Genomic DNA, 20,167 nt, shown 5'->3' with positions numbered 1-20,167 from the left:
TTCATCCATTGGGACTGGGAGGGTAAATTTTCATTTTTGAATGTCAACGGCCATATCACGTAGAACGCACTTGGTCTCGTCAGCTCCCAGAAGTTAAGTTACGTCGAGTCCCGTTAGTACTTGGAAGGGTGACCGCTTGGGAATACGGGATGTCGTTGGCGATGGATAGTTTGTTTTCAATAACAAATTTCTTGACATTTTTTTTCAATCACGATGGTTACCAGTCCAATTTCTTAGATGAAACATTTCAATGCCTTAGAGATAGGTTCAATTCATCTATAAGAATGATTCTGGATCAATTCCATTGAGAGTTTGTCAAATTTTATCGCGTTATTAATCGTGATGGTTACCAGTCCAAATTCGTAGATCAAAAATTTCAATGACATAGGGATAGGTTCAATTCATCTATAGGAATGATTCTGGATGAATTTCATTGCGAGTTTTTCAAAGTTGATCGCGCTTTTTATTCGCGATGGTTACCAGTCAAAATTCAATGAACAAACATTTCTGTCACTTTGAAGTGATTTTCTATTCATCCATTGGGACTGGGAGGGTAAATTTTCATTTTTGAATGTCAACGGCCATATCACGTAGAACGCACCTGGTCTCGTCAGCTCCCAGAAGTTAAGTTACGTCGAGTCCCGTTAGTACTTGGAAGGGTGACCGCTTTGGAATACGGGATGTCGTTGGCGATGGATAGTTTGTTTTCAATAACAAATTTCTTGGCATTTTTTTTCAATCACGATGGTTACCAGTCCAATTTCGTAGATGAAACATTTCAATGCCTTAGAGATAGGTTCAATTCATCTATAAGAATGATTCTGGATCAATTCCATTGAGAGTTTGTCAAATTTTATCGCGTTTTTTAATCGTGATGGTTACCAGTCCAAATTCGTAGATCAAAAATTTCAATGACATAGGGATAGTTTCAATTCATCTATAGGAATGATTCTGGATGAATTTCATTGCGAGTTTTTCAAAGTTGATCGCGCTTTTTATTCGCGATGGTTACCAGTCAAAATTCAATGAACAAACATTTCTGTCACTTTGAAGTGATTTTCTATTCATCCATTGGGATTGGGAGGGTAAATTTTCATTTTTGAATGTCAACGGCCATATCACGTAGAACGCACCTGGTCTCGTCAGCTCCCAGAAGTTAAGTTACGTCGAGTTCCGTTAGTACTTGGAAGGGTGACCGCTTGGGAATACGGGATGTCGTTGGCGATGGATAGTTTGTTTTCAATAACAAATTTCTTGACATTTTTTTTCAATCACGATGGTTACCAGTCCAATTTCGTAGATGAAACATTTCAATGCCTTAGAGATAGGTTCAATTCATCTATAAGAATGATTCTGGATCAATTCCATTGAGAGTTTGTCAAAGTTGATCGCGCTTTTTATTCGCGATGGTTACCAGTCCAAATTCAATGAACAAACATTTCTGTCACTTTGAAGTGATTTTCTATTCATCCATTGGGACTGGGAGGGTAAATTTTCATTTTTGAATGTCAACGGCCATATCACGTAGAACGCACCTGGTCTCGTCAGCTCCCAGAAGTTAAGTTACGTCGAGTCCCGTTAGTACTTGGAAAGGTGACCGCTTGGGAATACGGGATGTCGTTGGCGATGAATAGTTTGTTTTCAATAAAAAATTTCTTGAATTTTTTTTTCAATAACGATGGTTACCAGTCCAATTTCGTAGATGAAACATTTCAATGCCTTAGAGATAGGTTCAATTCATCTATAAGAATGATTCTGGATCAATTCCATTGAGAGTTTGTCAAATTTTATCGCGTTTTTTAATCGTGATGGTTACCAGTCCAAATTCGTAGATCAAAAATTTCAATGACATAGGGATAGGTTCAATTCATCTATAGGAATGATTCTGGATGAATTTCATTGCGAGTTTTTCAAAGTTGATCGCGCTTTTTATTTGCGATGGTTACCAGTCCAAATTCAAAGAACAAACATTTCTGTCACTTTGAAGTGATTTTCTATTCATCCATTGGGACTGGGAGGGTAAATTTTCATTTTTGAATGTCAACGGCCATATCACGTAGAACGCACCTGGTCTCGTCAGCTCCCAGAAGTTAAGTTACGTCGAGTTCCGTTAGTACTTGGAAGGGTGACCGCTTGGGAATACGGGATGTCGTTGGCGATGAATAGTTTGTTTTCAATAAAAAATTTCTTGAATTTTTTTTTCAATCACGATGGTTACCAGTCCAATTTCGTAGATGACGTAGATAATAAAAAATTTCTTGAATTTTTTTTTCAATAACGATGGTTACCAGTCCAATTTCGTAGATGAAACATTTCAATGCCTTAGAGATAGGTTCAATTCATCTATAAGAATGATTCTGGATCAATTCCATTGAGAGTTTGTCAAATTTTATCGCGTTTTTTAATCGTGATGGTTACCAGTCCAAATTCGTAGATCAAAAATTTCAATGACATAGGGATAGGTTCAATTCATCTATAGGAATGATTCTGGATGAATTTCATTGCGAGTTTTTCAAAGTTGATCGCGCTTTTTATTCGCGATGGTTACCAGTCAAAATTCAATGAACAAACATTTCTGTCACTTTGAAGTGATTTTCTATTCATCCATTGGGAATGGGAGGGTAAATTTTCATTTTTGAATGTCAACGGCCATATCACGTAGAACGCACCTGGTCTCGTCAGCTCCCAGAAGTTAAGTTACGTCGAGTTCCGTTAGTACTTGGAAGGGTGACCGCTTGGGAATACGGGATGTCGTTGGCGATGGATAGTTTGTTTTCAATAACAAATTTCTTGACATTTTTTTTCAATCACGATGGTTACCAGTCCAATTTCGTAGATGAAACATTTCAATGCCTTAGAGATAGGTTCAATTCATCTATAAGAATGATTCTGGATCAATTCCATTGAGAGTTTGTCAAATTTTATCGCGTTTTTTAATCGTGATGGTTACCAGTCCAAATTCGTAGATCAAAAATTTCAATGACATAGGGATAGGTTCAATTCATCTATAGGAATGATTCTGGATGAATTTCATTGCGAGTTTTTCAAAGTTGATCGCGCTTTTTATTCGCGATGGTTACCAGTCCAAATTCAATGAACAAACATTTCTGTCACTTTGAAGTGATTTTCTATTCATCCATTGGGACTGGGAGGGTAAATTTTCATTTTTGAATGTCAACGGCCATATCACGTAGAACGCACCTGGTCTCGTCAGCTCCCAGAAGTTAAGTTACGTCGAGTTCCGTTAGTACTTGGAAGGGTGACCGCTTGGGAATACGGGATGTCGTTGGCGATGAATAGTTTGTTTTCAATAAAAAATTTCTTGAATTTTTTTTTCAATAACGATGGTTACCAGTCCAATTTCGTAGATGAAACATTTCAATGCCTTAGAGATAGGTTCAATTCATCTATAAGAATGATTCTGGATCAATTCCATTGAGAGTTTGTCAAATTTTATCGCGTTTTTTAATCGTGATGGTTACCAGTCCAAATTCGTAGATCAAAAATTTCAATGACATAGGGATAGTTTCAATTCATCTATAGGAATGATTCTGGATGAATTTCATTGCGAGTTTTTCAAAGTTGATCGCGCTTTTTATTCGCGATGGTTACCAGTCAAAATTCAATGAACAAACATTTCTGTCACTTTGAAGTGATTTTCTATTCATCCATTGGGACTGGGAGGGTAAATTTTCATTTTTGAATGTCAACGGCCATATCACGTAGAACGCACCTGGTCTCGTCAGCTCCCAGAAGTTAAGTTACGTCGATTTCCGTTAGTACTTGGAAGGGTGACCGCTTGGGAATACGGGATGTCGTTGGCGATGAATAGTTTGTTTTCAATAAAAAATTTCTTGAATTTTTTTTTCAATAACGATGGTTACCAGTCCAATTTCGTAGATGAAACATTTCAATGCCTTAGAGATAGGTTCAATTCATCTATAAGAATGATTCTGGATCAATTCCATTGAGAGTTTGTCAAATTTTATCGCGTTTTTTAATCGTGATGGTTACCAGTCCAAATTCGTAGATCAAAAATTTCAATGACATAGGGATAGGTTCAATTCATCTATAGGAATGATTCTGGATGAATTTCATTGCGAGTTTTTCAAAGTTGATCGCGCTTTTTATTTGCGATGGTTACCAGTCCAAATTCAAAGAACAAACATTTCTGTCACTTTGAAGTGATTTTCTATTCATCCATTGGGACTGGGAGGGTAAATTTTCATTTTTGAATGTCAACGGCCATATCACGTAGAACGCACCTGGTCTCGTCAGCTCCCAGAAGTTAAGTTACGTCGAGTTCCGTTAGTACTTGGAAGGGTGACCGCTTGGGAATACGGGATGTCGTTGGCGATGAATAGTTTGTTTTCAATAAAAAATTTCTTGAATTTTTTTTTCAATCACGATGGTTACCAGTCCAATTTCGTAGATGACGTAGATAATAAAAAATTTCTTGAATTTTTTTTTCAATAACGATGGTTACCAGTCCAATTTCGTAGATGAAACATTTCAATGCCTTAGAGATAGGTTCAATTCATCTATAAGAATGATTCTGGATCAATTCCATTGAGAGTTTGTCAAATTTTATCGCGTTTTTTAATCGTGATGGTTACCAGTCCAAATTCGTAGATCAAAAATTTCAATGACATAGGGATAGGTTCAATTCATCTATAGGAATGATTCTGGATGAATTTCATTGCGAGTTTTTCAAAGTTGATCGCGCTTTTTATTCGCGATGGTTACCAGTCAAAATTCAATGAACAAACATTTCTGTCACTTTGAAGTGATTTTCTATTCATCCATTGGGAATGGGAGGGTAAATTTTCATTTTTGAATGTCAACGGCCATATCACGTAGAACGCACCTGGTCTCGTCAGCTCCCAGAAGTTAAGTTACGTCGAGTTCCGTTAGTACTTGGAAGGGTGACCGCTTGGGAATACGGGATGTCGTTGGCGATGGATAGTTTGTTTTCAATAACAAATTTCTTGACATTTTTTTTCAATCACGATGGTTACCAGTCCAATTTCGTAGATGAAACATTTCAATGCCTTAGAGATAGGTTCAATTCATCTATAAGAATGATTCTGGATCAATTCCATTGAGAGTTTGTCAAATTTTATCGCGTTTTTTAATCGTGATGGTTACCAGTCCAAATTCGTAGATCAAAAATTTCAATGACATAGGGATAGGTTCAATTCATCTATAGGAATGATTCTGGATGAATTTCATTGCGAGTTTTTCAAAGTTGATCGCGCTTTTTATTCGCGATGGTTACCAGTCCAAATTCAATGAACAAACATTTCTGTCACTTTGAAGTGATTTTCTATTCATCCATTGGGACTGGGAGGGTAAATTTTCATTTTTGAATGTCAACGGCCATATCACGTAGAACGCACCTGGTCTCGTCAGCTCCCAGAAGTTAAGTTACGTCGAGTTCCGTTAGTACTTGGAAGGGTGACCGCTTGGGAATACGGGATGTCGTTGGCGATGAATAGTTTGTTTTCAATAAAAAATTTCTTGAATTTTTTTTTCAATAACGATGGTTACCAGTCCAATTTCGTAGATGAAACATTTCAATGCCTTAGAGATAGGTTCAATTCATCTATAAGAATGATTCTGGATCAATTCCATTGAGAGTTTGTCAAATTTTATCGCGTTTTTTAATCGTGATGGTTACCAGTCCAAATTCGTAGATCAAAAATTTCAATGACATAGGGATAGTTTCAATTCATCTATAGGAATGATTCTGGATGAATTTCATTGCGAGTTTTTCAAAGTTGATCGCGCTTTTTATTCGCGATGGTTACCAGTCAAAATTCAATGAACAAACATTTCTGTCACTTTGAAGTGATTTTCTATTCATCCATTGGGACTGGGAGGGTAAATTTTCATTTTTGAATGTCAACGGCCATATCACGTAGAACGCACCTGGTCTCGTCAGCTCCCAGAAGTTAAGTTACGTCGATTTCCGTTAGTACTTGGAAGGGTGACCGCTTGGGAATACGGGATGTCGTTGGCGATGAATAGTTTGTTTTCAATAAAAAATTTCTTGAATTTTTTTTTCAATCACGATGGTTACCAGTCCAATTTCGTAGATGAAACATTTCAATGCCTTAGAGATAGTTTCAATTCATCTATAAGAATGATTCTGGATCAATTCCATTGAGAGTTTGTCAAATTTTATCGCGTTATTAATCGTGATGGTTACCAGTCCAAATTCGTAGATCAAAAATTTCAATGACATAGGGATAGGTTCAATTCATCTATAGGAATGATTCTGGATGAATTTCATTGCGAGTTTTTCAAAGTTGATCGCGCTTTTTATTCGCGATGGTTACCAGTCAAAATTCAATGAACAAACATTTCTGTCACTTTGAAGTGATTTTCTATTCATCCATTGGGATTGGGAGGGTAAATTTTCATTTTTGAATGTCAACGGCCATATCACGTAGAACGCACCTGGTCTCGTCAGCTCCCAGAAGTTAAGTTACGTCGAGTTCCGTTAGTACTTGGAAGGGTGACCGCTTGGGAATACGGGATGTCGTTGGCGATGGATAGTTTGTTTTCAATAACAAATTTCTTGACATTTTTTTTCAATCACGATGGTTACCAGTCCAATTTCGTAGATGAAACATTTCAATGCCTTAGAGATAGGTTCAATTCATCTATAAGAATGATTCTGGATCAATTCCATTGAGAGTTTGTCAAAGTTGATCGCGCTTTTTATTCGCGATGGTTACCAGTCCAAATTCAATGAACAAACATTTCTGTCACTTTGAAGTGATTTTCTATTCATCCATTGGGACTGGGAGGGTAAATTTTCATTTTTGAATGTCAACGGCCATATCACGTAGAACGCACCTGGTCTCGTCAGCTCCCAGAAGTTAAGTTACGTCGAGTCCCGTTAGTACTTGGAAAGGTGACCGCTTGGGAATACGGGATGTCGTTGGCGATGAATAGTTTGTTTTCAATAAAAAATTTCTTGAATTTTTTTTTCAATAACGATGGTTACCAGTCCAATTTCGTAGATGAAACATTTCAATGCCTTAGAGATAGGTTCAATTCATCTATAAGAATGATTCTGGATCAATTCCATTGAGAGTTTGTCAAATTTTATCGCGTTTTTTAATCGTGATGGTTACCAGTCCAAATTCGTAGATCAAAAATTTCAATGACATAGGGATAGGTTCAATTCATCTATAGGAATGATTCTGGATGAATTTCATTGCGAGTTTTTCAAAGTTGATCGCGCTTTTTATTTGCGATGGTTACCAGTCCAAATTCAAAGAACAAACATTTCTGTCACTTTGAAGTGATTTTCTATTCATCCATTGGGACTGGGAGGGTAAATTTTCATTTTTGAATGTCAACGGCCATATCACGTAGAACGCACCTGGTCTCGTCAGCTCCCAGAAGTTAAGTTACGTCGAGTTCCGTTAGTACTTGGAAGGGTGACCGCTTGGGAATACGGGATGTCGTTGGCGATGAATAGTTTGTTTTCAATAAAAAATTTCTTGAATTTTTTTTTCAATCACGATGGTTACCAGTCCAATTTCGTAGATGAAACATTTCAATGCCTTAGAGATAGGTTCAATTCATCTATAAGAATGATTCTGGATCAATTCCATTGAGAGTTTGTCAAATTTTATCGCGTTATTAATCGTGATGGTTACCAGTCCAAATTCGTAGATCAAAAATTTCAATGACATAGGGATAGTTTCAATTCATCGATAGGAATGATTCTGGATGAATTTCATTGCGAGTTTTTCAAAGTTGATCGCGCTTTTTATTCGCGATGGTTACCAGTCAAAATTCAATGAACAAACATTTCTGTCACTTTGAAGTGATTTTCTATTCATCCATTGGGACTGGGAGGGTAAATTTTCATTTTTGAATGTCAACGGCCATATCACGTAGAACGCACCTGGTCTCGTCAGCTCCCAGAAGTTAAGTTACGTCGATTTCCGTTAGTACTTGGAAGGGTGACCGCTTGGGAATACGGGATGTCGTTGGCGATGAATAGTTTGTTTTCAATAAAAAATTTCTTGAATTTTTTTTTCAATCACGATGGTTACCAGTCCAATTTCGTAGATGAAACATTTCAATGCCTTAGAGATAGTTTCAATTCATCTATAAGAATGATTCTGGATCAATTCCATTGAGAGTTTGTCAAATTTTATCGCGTTATTAATCGTGATGGTTACCAGTCCAAATTCGTAGATCAAAAATTTCAATGACATAGGGATAGGTTCAATTCATCTATAGGAATGATTCTGGATGAATTTCATTGCGAGTTTTTCAAAGTTGATCGCGCTTTTTATTCGCGATGGTTACCAGTCAAAATTCAATGAACAAACATTTCTGTCACTTTGAAGTGATTTTCTATTCATCCATTGGGATTGGGAGGGTAAATTTTCATTTTTGAATGTCAACGGCCATATCACGTAGAACGCACCTGGTCTCGTCAGCTCCCAGAAGTTAAGTTACGTCGAGTTCCGTTAGTACTTGGAAGGGTGACCGCTTGGGAATACGGGATGTCGTTGGCGATGGATAGTTTGTTTTCAATAACAAATTTCTTGACATTTTTTTTCAATCACGATGGTTACCAGTCCAATTTCGTAGATGAAACATTTCAATGCCTTAGAGATAGGTTCAATTCATCTATAAGAATGATTCTGGATCAATTCCATTGAGAGTTTGTCAAATTTTATCGCGTTATTAATCGTGATGGTTACCAGTCCAAATTCGTAGATCAAAAATTTCAATGACATAGGGATAGGTTCAATTCATCTATAGGAATGATTCTGGATGAATTTCATTGCGAGTTTTTCAAAGTTGATCGCGCTTTTTATTCGCGATGGTTACCAGTCCAAATTCAATGAACAAACATTTCTGTCACTTTGAAGTGATTTTCTATTCATCCATTGGGACTGGGAGGGTAAATTTTCATTTTTGAATGTCAACGGCCATATCACGTAGAACGCACCTGGTCTCGTCAGCTCCCAGAAGTTAAGTTACGTCGAGTCCCGTTAGTACTTGGAAAGGTGACCGCTTGGGAATACGGGATGTCGTTGGCGATGAATAGTTTGTTTTCAATAAAAAATTTCTTGAATTTTTTTTTCAATAACGATGGTTACCAGTCCAATTTCGTAGATGAAACATTTCAATGCCTTAGAGATAGGTTCAATTCATCTATAAGAATGATTCTGGATCAATTCCATTGAGAGTTTGTCAAATTTTATCGCGTTTTTTAATCGTGATGGTTACCAGTCCAAATTCGTAGATCAAAAATTTCAATGACATAGGGATAGGTTCAATTCATCTATAGGAATGATTCTGGATGAATTTCATTGCGAGTTTTTCAAAGTTGATCGCGCTTTTTATTTGCGATGGTTACCAGTCCAAATTCAAAGAACAAACATTTCTGTCACTTTGAAGTGATTTTCTATTCATCCATTGGGACTGGGAGGGTAAATTTTCATTTTTGAATGTCAACGGCCATATCACGTAGAACGCACCTGGTCTCGTCAGCTCCCAGAAGTTAAGTTACGTCGAGTTCCGTTAGTACTTGGAAGGGTGACCGCTTGGGAATACGGGATGTCGTTGGCGATGAATAGTTTGTTTTCAATAAAAAATTTCTTGAATTTTTTTTTCAATAACGATGGTTACCAGTCAAATTTCGTAGATGACGTAGATAATAAAAAATTTCTTGAATTTTTTTTTCAATAACGATGGTTACCAGTCCAATTTCGTAGATGAAACATTTCAATGCCTTAGAGATAGGTTCAATTCATCTATAAGAATGATTCTGGATCAATTCCATTGAGAGTTTGTCAAATTTTATCGCGTTTTTTAATCGTGATGGTTACCAGTCCAAATTCGTAGATCAAAAATTTCAATGACATAGGGATAGGTTCAATTCATCTATAGGAATGATTCTGGATGAATTTCATTGCGAGTTTTTCAAAGTTGATCGCGCTTTTTATTCGCGATGGTTACCAGTCAAAATTCAATGAACAAACATTTCTGTCACTTTGAAGTGATTTTCTATTCATCCATTGGGAATGGGAGGGTAAATTTTCATTTTTGAATGTCAACGGCCATATCACGTAGAACGCACCTGGTCTCGTCAGCTCCCAGAAGTTAAGTTACGTCGAGTTCCGTTAGTACTTGGAAGGGTGACCGCTTGGGAATACGGGATGTCGTTGGCGATGGATAGTTTGTTTTCAATAACAAATTTCTTGACATTTTTTTTCAATCACGATGGTTACCAGTCCAATTTCGTAGATGAAACATTTCAATGCCTTAGAGATAGGTTCAATTCATCTATAAGAATGATTCTGGATCAATTCCATTGAGAGTTTGTCAAATTTTATCGCGTTTTTTAATCGTGATGGTTACCAGTCCAAATTCGTAGATCAAAAATTTCAATGACATAGGGATAGGTTCAATTCATCTATAGGAATGATTCTGGATGAATTTCATTGCGAGTTTTTCAAAGTTGATCGCGCTTTTTATTCGCGATGGTTACCAGTCCAAATTCAATGAACAAACATTTCTGTCACTTTGAAGTGATTTTCTATTCATCCATTGGGACTGGGAGGGTAAATTTTCATTTTTGAATGTCAACGGCCATATCACGTAGAACGCACCTGGTCTCGTCAGCTCCCAGAAGTTAAGTTACGTCGAGTTCCGTTAGTACTTGGAAGGGTGACCGCTTGGGAATACGGGATGTCGTTGGCGATGGATAGTTTGTTTTCAATAACAAATTTCTTGACATTTTTTTTCAATCACGATGGTTACCAGTCCAATTTCGTAGATGAAACATTTCAATGCCTTAGAGATAGGTTCAATTCATCTATAAGAATGATTCTGGATCAATTCCATTGAGAGTTTGTCAAATTTTATCGCGTTTTTTAATCGTGATGGTTACCAGTCCAAATTCGTAGATCAAAAATTTCAATGACATAGGGATAGGTTCAATTCATCTATAGGAATGATTCTGGATGAATTTCATTGCGAGTTTTTCAAAGTTGATCGCGCTTTTTATTCGCGATGGTTACCAGTCCAAATTCAATGAACAAACATTTCTGTCACTTTGAAGTGATTTTCTATTCATCCATTGGGACTGGGAGGGTAAATTTTCATTTTTGAATGTCAACGGCCATATCACGTAGAACGCACCTGGTCTCGTCAGCTCCCAGAAGTTAAGTTACGTCGAGTTCCGTTAGTACTTGGAAGGGTGACCGCTTGGGAATACGGGATGTCGTTGGCGATGAATAGTTTGTTTTCAATAAAAAATTTCTTGAATTTTTTTTTCAATAACGATGGTTACCAGTCCAATTTCGTAGATGAAACATTTCAATGCCTTAGAGATAGGTTCAATTCATCTATAAGAATGATTCTGGATCAATTCCATTGAGAGTTTGTCAAATTTTATCGCGTTTTTTAATCGTGATGGTTACCAGTCCAAATTCGTAGATCAAAAATTTCAATGACATAGGGATAGTTTCAATTCATCTATAGGAATGATTCTGGATGAATTTCATTGCGAGTTTTTCAAAGTTGATCGCGCTTTTTATTCGCGATGGTTACCAGTCAAAATTCAATGAACAAACATTTCTGTCACTTTGAAGTGATTTTCTATTCATCCATTGGGACTGGGAGGGTAAATTTTCATTTTTGAATGTCAACGGCCATATCACGTAGAACGCACCTGGTCTCGTCAGCTCCCAGAAGTTAAGTTACGTCGAGTTCCGTTAGTACTTGGAAGGGTGACCGCTTGGGAATACGGGATGTCGTTGGCGATGAATAGTTTGTTTTCAATAAAAAATTTCTTGAATTTTTTTTTCAATCACGATGGTTACCAGTCCAATTTCGTAGATGAAACATTTCAATGCCTTAGAGATAGGTTCAATTCATCTATAAGAATGATTCTGGATCAATTCCATTGAGAGTTTGTCAAATTTTATCGCGTTATTAATCGTGATGGTCACCAGTCCAAATTCGTAGATCAAAAATTTCAATGACATAGGGATAGGTTCAATTCATCTATAGGAATGATTCTGGATGAATTTCATTGCGAGTTTTTCAAAGTTGATCGCGCTTTTTATTCGCGATGGTTACCAGTCAAAATTCAATGAACAAACATTTCTGTCACTTTGAAGTGATTTTCTATTCATCCATTGGGATTGGGAGGGTAAATTTTCATTTTTGAATGTCAACGGCCATATCACGTAGAACGCACCTGGTCTCGTCAGCTCCCAGAAGTTAAGTTACGTCGAGTTCCGTTAGTACTTGGAAGGGTGACCGCTTGGGAATACGGGATGTCGTTGGCGATGGATAGTTTGTTTTCAATAACAAATTTCTTGACATTTTTTTTCAATCACGATGGTTACCAGTCCAATTTCGTAGATGAAACATTTCAATGCCTTAGAGATAGGTTCAATTCATCTATAAGAATGATTCTGGATCAATTCCATTGAGAGTTTGTCAAATTTTATCGCGTTTTTTAATCGTGATGGTTACCAGTCCAAATTCGTAGATCAAAAATTTCAATGACATAGGGATAGGTTCAATTCATCTATAGGAATGATTCTGGATGAATTTCATTGCGAGTTTTTCAAAGTTGATCGCGCTTTTTATTTGCGATGGTTACCAGTCCAAATTCAAAGAACAAACATTTCTGTCACTTTGAAGTGATTTTCTATTCATCCATTGGGACTGGGAGGGTAAATTTTCATTTTTGAATGTCAACGGCCATATCACGTAGAACGCACCTGGTCTCGTCAGCTCCCAGAAGTTAAGTTACGTCGAGTTCCGTTAGTACTTGGAAGGGTGACCGCTTCGGAATACGGGATGTCGTTGGCGATGGATAGTTTGTTTTCAATAACAAATTTCTTGACATTTTTTTTCAATCACGATGGTTACCAGTCCAATTTCGTAGATGAAACATTTCAATGCCTTAGAGATAGGTTCAATTCATCTATAAGAATGATTCTGGATCAATTCCATTGAGAGTTTGTCAAATTTTATCGCGTTATTAATCGTGATGGTTACCATTCCAAATTCGTAGATCAAAAATTTCAATGACATAGGGATAGGTTCAATTCATCTATAGGAATGATTCTGGATGAATTTCATTGCGAGTTTTTCAAAGTTGATCGCGCTTTTTATTCGCGATGGTTACCAGTCCAAATTCAATGAACAAACATTTCTGTCACTTTGAAGTGATTTTCTATTCATCCATTGGGACTGGGAGGGTAAATTTTCATTTTTGAATGTCAACGGCCATATCACGTAGAACGCACCTGGTCTCGTCAGCTCCCAGAAGTTAAGTTACGTCGAGTTCCGTTAGTACTTGGAAGGGTGACCGCTTGGGAATACGGGATGTCGTTGGCGATGGATAGTTTGTTTTCAATAACAAATTTCTTGACATTTTTTTTCAATCACGATGGTTACCAGTCCAATTTCGTAGATGAAACATTTCAATGCCTTAGAGATAGGTTCAATTCATCTATAAGAATGATTCTGGATCAATTCCATTGAGAGTTTGTCAAATTTTATCGCGTTATTAATCGTGATGGTTACCAGTCCAAATTCGTAGATCAAAAATTTCAATGACATAGGGATAGGTTCAATTCATCTATAGGAATGATTCTGGATGAATTTCATTGCGAGTTTTTCAAAGTTGATCGCGCTTTTTATTTGCGATGGTTACCAGTCCAAATTCAAAGAACAAACATTTCTGTCACTTTGAAGTGATTTTCTATTCATCCATTGGGACTGGGAGGGTAAATTTTCATTTTTGAATGTCAACGGCCATATCACGTAGAACGCACCTGGTCTCGTCAGCTCCCAGAAGTTAAGTTACGTCGAGTTCCGTTAGTACTTGGAAGGGTGACCGCTTCGGAATACGGGATGTCGTTGGCGATGGATAGTTTGTTTTCAATAACAAATTTCTTGACATTTTTTTTCAATCACGATGGTTACCAGTCCAATTTCGTAGATGAAACATTTCAATGCCTTAGAGATAGGTTCAATTCATCTATAAGAATGATTCTGGATCAATTCCATTGAGAGTTTGTCAAATTTTATCGCGTTATTAATCGTGATGGTTACCATTCCAAATTCGTAGATCAAAAATTTCAATGACATAGGGATAGGTTCAATTCATCTATAGGAATGATTCTGGATGAATTTCATTGCGAGTTTTTCAAAGTTGATCGCGCTTTTTATTCGCGATGGTTACCAGTCCAAATTCAATGAACAAACATTTCTGTCACTTTGAAGTGATTTTCTATTCATCCATTGGGACTGGGAGGGTAAATTTTCATTTTTGAATGTCAACGGCCATATCACGTAGAACGCACCTGGTCTCGTCAGCTCCCAGAAGTTAAGTTACGTCGAGTTCCGTTAGTACTTGGAAGGGTGACCGCTTGGGAATACGGGATGTCGTTGGCGATGGATAGTTTGTTTTCAATAACAAATTTCTTGACATTTTTTTTCAATCACGATGGTTACCAGTCCAATTTCGTAGATGAAACATTTCAATGCCTTAGAGATAGGTTCAATTCATCTATAAGAATGATTCTGGATCAATTCCATTGAGAGTTTGTCAAATTTTATCGCGTTATTAATCGTGATGGTTACCAGTCCAAATTCGTAGATCAAAAATTTCAATGACATAGGGATAGGTTCAATTCATCTATAGGAATGATTCTGGATGAATTTCATTGCGAGTTTTTCAAAGTTGATCGCGCTTTTTATTCGCGATGGTTACCAGTCAAAATTCAATGAACAAACATTTCTGTCACTTTGAAGTGATTTTCTATTCATCCATTGGGACTGGGAGGGTAAATTTTCATTTTTGAATGTCAACGGCCATATCACGTAGAACGCACCTGGTCTCGTCAGCTCCCAGAAGTTAAGTTACGTCGAGTCCCGTTAGTACTTGGAAGGGTGACCACTTGGGAATACGGGATGTCGTTGGCGATGGATAGTTTGTTTTCAATAACACATTTCTTGACATTTTTTTTCAATCACGATGGTTACGATGGTTGTGATGGATCAAAAATTTCAATGACATAGGGATAGGTTCAATTCATCTATAGGAATGATTCTGGATAATAATAATAATAATAATAGTTTGTATTTATAAAGCGCTTTTTCCAATCAATTATGCTCAAAAGCGCTGATCAAGGGCAGGGATTACAATCATCAGTCGGGGTAAGCGAGTTTAAATAGATGGGTCTTCAGGCCGGCTCGGAAGTTCTCGATGGAGGGAGACATTTTTAGGTCGATGGGGAGGCTGTTCCAAATCTGGGGCGCTGCATAAGTGAAACTACGAGACCCGTACGCCCCCGGTAGCTTCACCGGAACCCCCAAATCACGTGAGATCTCACTATAATTCCTGAGGCGACGATTAACAGACCTTGGGGATACAAGTTTACATAGATACGATGGGGCAATACCATTAACACATTGATAGGCCAAGACAGCAATTTTGTACATCACACGCTGACGAATAGGCAGCCAATGAAGACTTTTCCGCTTGCACGTAATGTGCTCACACTTCTTAGTCTGAGTTACCAGACGGACAGCAGCATTCTGCACTAGTTGTAGTTTGTCAAGAAGGTAATCCGGAAGGCCATAGAAGAGGGAGTTTCCGTAGTCAAGATGCGGAATGACGAGGGCACAAACAAGCTGGTTACAGGCGGCTGCATCCAGAAATTTTCGAATGCGCGAAATGCGACGAAGATAATAGTACGCATTTCGGCAAGCAGTGTTGACCTGGCGCTCCATGTTTAAATGGGAGTCGACAATCACGCCCAAGTTTTTCACAAACGGAGAGGGAGTGATCGGCTCATCACAGATGTCCAGGGGCGACGATACCGGTTTGAATTTTCTGGAGCGGGCAGAGGAAGCAATCAGTACGTCAGTCTTACCGGCGTTCAGCTGGAGTTTGTTTTTAACCATCCATGAATTTGTGGACTTAACACAGTCAGACAGGCAGGAAAAAGCGGCACGCTGAGCAGAACCGTCGGCCAAGATCCGAAATCTTTTGTAAAGTTGGGTGTCATCCGCAAAGTAATGGCGCAGCACCTCAAACAGGGAGACAATGTCATCAAGTGGGCTGAGATACATAGTGAATAAAACTGGGCCAAGAACTGATGCTTGTGGGACGCCGAATAGTAAAGGCGATGGTGTTGAAGACTTCCCACTGATGCGGACTGACTGCTTCCGATTAGAGAGGTAAGAGCGAAACCAGTCAAGAACCACACCATTGAGCCCAAAACGGCACTCTAAGCAGCTCAGTAGCACAGAATGATCGATGGTGTCGAACGCCGCACTTAAATCCAAAAGCACCAATGCTGCACCATCCCCTTCGTCGACCGCCAGCAGAAGATCGTTCATAACTCGCAGTAGAGCTGTCTCAGTTGAGTGGTTAGCCCGATATGCCGATTGAACTGGCACCATCAAGTCGAGCGATAACATATGAGATGTTAACCTTCTGAGCACAACTCGCTCAAGAAGTTTAGACAAAAATGAGAGACCAGAAACAGGGCGAAAATTAGAAAGCTCCTCCGGGTTCAAAGAAGCTTTCTTCAGCAGTTGAGTAATCGAGGCAAGTTTCATAGAGTCAGGGAAGACACCACTAGACAATGAGAGATTGATAAGGCTAGCAAAAGGTTTAGCAAGAACATGAATAATCTTCTTCAGAATATTGGTGGGAACGGGATCGACAAAGGAAGACTTGGCCGGACATTTGTCAACAATTTCACAAATCTCGGCGGGTAAAACCAGCTCAAACACGGATAAGAAAGAATTCGGGGCGGATGAAGACGAGTCGGCTGAAGGGGCATTCTTGGCATCCAAGTTTGCACAAATGTTGACAATTTTCTCATCGAAGTATCGTCCAAACCGGTCAGTCAGGGTGGCCGGATCAGCATGCACGGGAAGCTTCGACACTTTGTCTCTCGATAGACATCGGTCCAGCAGCTGGAATAAGCCACGCCTGTCGTTACCCATTTCATCAATCTTCGATTTGAAGAACGAGGCCTTCGTGTCGTTCATCAATTTTCTCAATTGACGAATATGGTGGAGGAGGATGTCTTTATCGATCGTCAATCGCCGTCTTCGCCAAACCCGTTCCAGCTTCCGACACCGACGCCTTGCGGCAGAGATTTCACCACTAAACCACGGACTGGATGGTCGTACAATACACATCTTAGTCTTCATAGGGGCAAGCCTATCGAGACCAGCAGTCACTGCAGCATTATACTGCAGAAGAAGCCCGTCGATTGTCGATGCAGGATTGCAAACAAGAGGAGACCGAGAAATATCACTCGCCAGTTCATCAGCGTCAACCACAGAAAAACACCGATACGAGATTTTTTTCTTCAATAAGAGCGGTTTATGAGCTCTCACCACAGAAATGACGGCGAAATGATCACTGATTAAGTCAGACACAAAAGAATCATAGATAAAATCATCGGACGACCGAGTGATCACTAGATCCAAAGTATGACCATCAATGTGTGTGGCATCAACAATATGCTGAGTCAGACCAAAACTCACCAGCGTTGATAAAAACTTAGCTACCGCCGGCGAATCAGGCCGATCGACATGAATGTTAAAATCGCCCATTATCAGTAGTTTCCCCGTCGACGCAGACAAAAGTTCAAGGTACTCGGCAAATTCTTGTATGAAACATGGCAAACTCGACTTTGGTGGGCGATAAACAACCACTAGACGAACAACAACAGAGTTGACTGTCAGTGCCAGCGACATATACTCAAACGTAGTAGGGTGACTTTGTGGTACGCATTGGTGTTTGTCGGTAGCCACAATAGAATCACGATAGAGCACCGCAACGCCACCGCCACGATTAACACTATCACGAGACACTTGAACTATTGAGAAACCCTCTGGGCATAAAGCACGAGCATCGTCAGGACCGTCCGCCACCGAAAACTTCGTTTCCGTGATGACAAGGATATCGAGATTATTAGATTGGATGAAGTGAGCGATGAGAGGCACTTTGTTATTAGCCGAGTTTGCATTGATTAACCCAACGGGAAGAAATCTCTTGGCTGCTCTCGCTCTCCGTGCAGACTTTCCACTCCTACAGCCTCTGTGAGTTCGCCTAGAGGCAATGCCGAGACTACTGATGACACAATAGGCATCCGCGGGCAGCCGCGGGCTGGAAAGGGGGGATGAGCACAGATCAACAAGCTCGCTACGCAATAGCGCCGCGGGCATCAATGGCTGCACGTCGTGTGACAGATTGCAAATACACACGACACAAAGATTGTAGAAAAGTCGGCAAATACGCAACCAGTCAGAACAGAAATCCATCAATGTTGTCACACCACATTTAGACCCAAGCCAAGACAAAGACAGAACCAAATAAACACAAAATACTCCGAAAAAAACACATGTAATTCGACACAATGCCTAGACAGGTGCAGCCAGTACGGCGCGACCAGACGATTGAATGGATGAATTTCATTGCGAGTTTTTCAAAGTTGATCGCGCTTTTTATTCGCGATGGTTACCAGTCCAAATTCAATGAACAAACATTTCTGTCACTTTGAAGTGATTTTCTATTCATCCATTGGGACTGGGAGGGTAAATTTTCATTTTTGAATGTCAACGGCCATATCACGTAGAACGCACCTGGTCTCGTCAGCTCCCAGAAGTTAAGTTACGTCGAGTCCCGTTAGTACTTGGAAGGGTGACCGCTTGGGAATACGGGATGTCGTTGGCGATGGATAGTTTGTTTTCAATAACAAATTTCTTGAAATTTTTTTTCAATAACGATGGTTACCAGTCAAATTTCGTAGATGAAACATTTCAATGCCTTAGAGATAGGTTCAATGCATCTATAAGAATGATTCTGGATCAATTCCATTGAGAGTTTGTCAAATTTTATCGCGTTTTTTAATCGTGATGGTTACCAGTCCAAATTCGTAGATAAAAAATTTCAATGACATAGGGATAGGTTCAATTCATCTATAGGAATGATTCTGGATGAATTTCATTGCGAGTTTTTCAAAGTTGATCGCGCTTTTTATTTGCGATGGTTACCAGTCCAAATTCAAAGAACAAACATTTCTGTCACTTTGAAGTGATTTTCTATTCATCCATTGGGACTGGGAGGGTAAATTTTCATTTTTGAATGTCAACGGCCATATCACGTAGAACGCACCTGGTCTCGTCAGCTCCCAGAAGTTAAGTTACGTCGAGTCCCGTTAGTACTTGGAAGGGTGACCGCTTGGGAATACGGGATGTCGTTGGCGATGGATAGTTTGTTTTCAATAACAAATTTCTTGAAATTTTTTTTCAATAACGATGGTTACCAGTCAAATTTCGTAGATGAAACATTTCAATGCCTTAGAGATAGGTTCAATGCATCTATAAGAATGATTCTGGATCAATTCCATTGAGAGTTTGTCAAATTTTATCGCGTTTTTTAATCGTGATGGTTACCAGTCCAAATTCGTAGATCAAAAATTTCAATGACATAGGGATAGGTTCAATTCATCTATAGGAATGATTCTGGATGAATTTCATTGCGAGTTTTTCAAAGTTGATCGCGCTTTTTATTTGCGATGGTTACCAGTCCAAATTCAAAGAACAAACATTTCTGTCACTTTGAAGTGATTTTCTATTCATCCATTGGGACTGGGAGGGTAAATTTTCATTTTTGAATGTCAACGGCCATATCACGTAGAACGCACCTGGTCTCGTCAGCTCCCAGAAGTTAAGTTACGTCGAGTTCCGTTAGTACTTGGAAGGGTGACCGCTTGGGAATACGGGATGTCGTTGGCGATGGATAGTTTGTTTTCAATAACAAATTTCTTGACATTTTTTTTCAATCACGATGGTTACCAGTCCAATTTCGTAGATGAAACATTTCAATGCCTTAGAGATAGGTTCAATTCATCTATAAGAATGATTCTGGATCAATTCCATTGAGAGTTTGTCAAATTTTATCGCGTTTTTTAATCGTGATGGTTACCAGTCCAAATTCGTAGATCAAAAATTTCAATGACATAGGGATAGGTTCAATTCATCTATAGGAATGATTCTGGATGAATTTCATTGCGAGTTTTTCAAAGTTGATCGCGCTTTTTATTTGCGATGGTTACCAGTCCAA

The 20,167-nt window shown here is 38.8% G+C and overlaps 32 pseudogenes; all 32 read left to right on the top strand.

The window, feature by feature from the left end:
• The first annotated feature begins 42 nt into the window (after nt 1-42).
• On the top strand, nt 43-161 carry LOC124317534 (annotated as a pseudogene).
• A 412-nt stretch (nt 162-573) lies between these two features.
• On the top strand, nt 574-692 carry LOC124316880 (annotated as a pseudogene).
• Nucleotides 693-1,105: 413 nt separating this feature from the next.
• LOC124316875 lies at nt 1,106-1,224 on the top strand (annotated as a pseudogene).
• A 283-nt stretch (nt 1,225-1,507) lies between these two features.
• LOC124317005 lies at nt 1,508-1,626 on the top strand (annotated as a pseudogene).
• Nucleotides 1,627-2,039: 413 nt separating this feature from the next.
• LOC124316874 lies at nt 2,040-2,158 on the top strand (annotated as a pseudogene).
• Nucleotides 2,159-2,641: 483 nt separating this feature from the next.
• Nucleotides 2,642-2,760, top strand: LOC124316873 (annotated as a pseudogene).
• A 413-nt stretch (nt 2,761-3,173) lies between these two features.
• Nucleotides 3,174-3,292, top strand: LOC124316872 (annotated as a pseudogene).
• A 413-nt stretch (nt 3,293-3,705) lies between these two features.
• LOC124317044 lies at nt 3,706-3,824 on the top strand (annotated as a pseudogene).
• A 413-nt stretch (nt 3,825-4,237) lies between these two features.
• On the top strand, nt 4,238-4,356 carry LOC124317597 (annotated as a pseudogene).
• Nucleotides 4,357-4,839: 483 nt separating this feature from the next.
• LOC124317596 lies at nt 4,840-4,958 on the top strand (annotated as a pseudogene).
• Nucleotides 4,959-5,371: 413 nt separating this feature from the next.
• LOC124317595 lies at nt 5,372-5,490 on the top strand (annotated as a pseudogene).
• Nucleotides 5,491-5,903: 413 nt separating this feature from the next.
• On the top strand, nt 5,904-6,022 carry LOC124317043 (annotated as a pseudogene).
• A 412-nt stretch (nt 6,023-6,434) lies between these two features.
• On the top strand, nt 6,435-6,553 carry LOC124317594 (annotated as a pseudogene).
• Nucleotides 6,554-6,836: 283 nt separating this feature from the next.
• LOC124317004 lies at nt 6,837-6,955 on the top strand (annotated as a pseudogene).
• A 413-nt stretch (nt 6,956-7,368) lies between these two features.
• Nucleotides 7,369-7,487, top strand: LOC124317592 (annotated as a pseudogene).
• Nucleotides 7,488-7,899: 412 nt separating this feature from the next.
• LOC124317041 lies at nt 7,900-8,018 on the top strand (annotated as a pseudogene).
• Nucleotides 8,019-8,430: 412 nt separating this feature from the next.
• LOC124317590 lies at nt 8,431-8,549 on the top strand (annotated as a pseudogene).
• A 412-nt stretch (nt 8,550-8,961) lies between these two features.
• On the top strand, nt 8,962-9,080 carry LOC124317002 (annotated as a pseudogene).
• A 413-nt stretch (nt 9,081-9,493) lies between these two features.
• Nucleotides 9,494-9,612, top strand: LOC124317589 (annotated as a pseudogene).
• A 483-nt stretch (nt 9,613-10,095) lies between these two features.
• On the top strand, nt 10,096-10,214 carry LOC124317588 (annotated as a pseudogene).
• A 413-nt stretch (nt 10,215-10,627) lies between these two features.
• LOC124317587 lies at nt 10,628-10,746 on the top strand (annotated as a pseudogene).
• Nucleotides 10,747-11,159: 413 nt separating this feature from the next.
• Nucleotides 11,160-11,278, top strand: LOC124317586 (annotated as a pseudogene).
• Nucleotides 11,279-11,691: 413 nt separating this feature from the next.
• LOC124317585 lies at nt 11,692-11,810 on the top strand (annotated as a pseudogene).
• Nucleotides 11,811-12,222: 412 nt separating this feature from the next.
• LOC124317584 lies at nt 12,223-12,341 on the top strand (annotated as a pseudogene).
• Nucleotides 12,342-12,754: 413 nt separating this feature from the next.
• On the top strand, nt 12,755-12,873 carry LOC124317032 (annotated as a pseudogene).
• A 412-nt stretch (nt 12,874-13,285) lies between these two features.
• LOC124317583 lies at nt 13,286-13,404 on the top strand (annotated as a pseudogene).
• A 412-nt stretch (nt 13,405-13,816) lies between these two features.
• LOC124317031 lies at nt 13,817-13,935 on the top strand (annotated as a pseudogene).
• Nucleotides 13,936-14,347: 412 nt separating this feature from the next.
• Nucleotides 14,348-14,466, top strand: LOC124317582 (annotated as a pseudogene).
• Nucleotides 14,467-14,878: 412 nt separating this feature from the next.
• Nucleotides 14,879-14,997, top strand: LOC124317488 (annotated as a pseudogene).
• Nucleotides 14,998-18,656: 3,659 nt separating this feature from the next.
• On the top strand, nt 18,657-18,775 carry LOC124317129 (annotated as a pseudogene).
• A 413-nt stretch (nt 18,776-19,188) lies between these two features.
• On the top strand, nt 19,189-19,307 carry LOC124317128 (annotated as a pseudogene).
• Nucleotides 19,308-19,720: 413 nt separating this feature from the next.
• LOC124317581 lies at nt 19,721-19,839 on the top strand (annotated as a pseudogene).
• The last annotated feature ends 328 nt before the right edge of the window (nt 19,840-20,167 follow it).

Source organism: Daphnia pulicaria, unplaced genomic scaffold, assembly GCF_021234035.1.
Source record: "Daphnia pulicaria isolate SC F1-1A unplaced genomic scaffold, SC_F0-13Bv2 h1tg000057l, whole genome shotgun sequence".
Classification (NCBI taxonomy): domain Eukaryota; kingdom Metazoa; phylum Arthropoda; class Branchiopoda; order Diplostraca; family Daphniidae; genus Daphnia; species Daphnia pulicaria.
The sequence above is the reverse complement of the archived record's forward strand: the minus strand, read 5'-3'. Positions and strand labels throughout refer to the sequence as shown.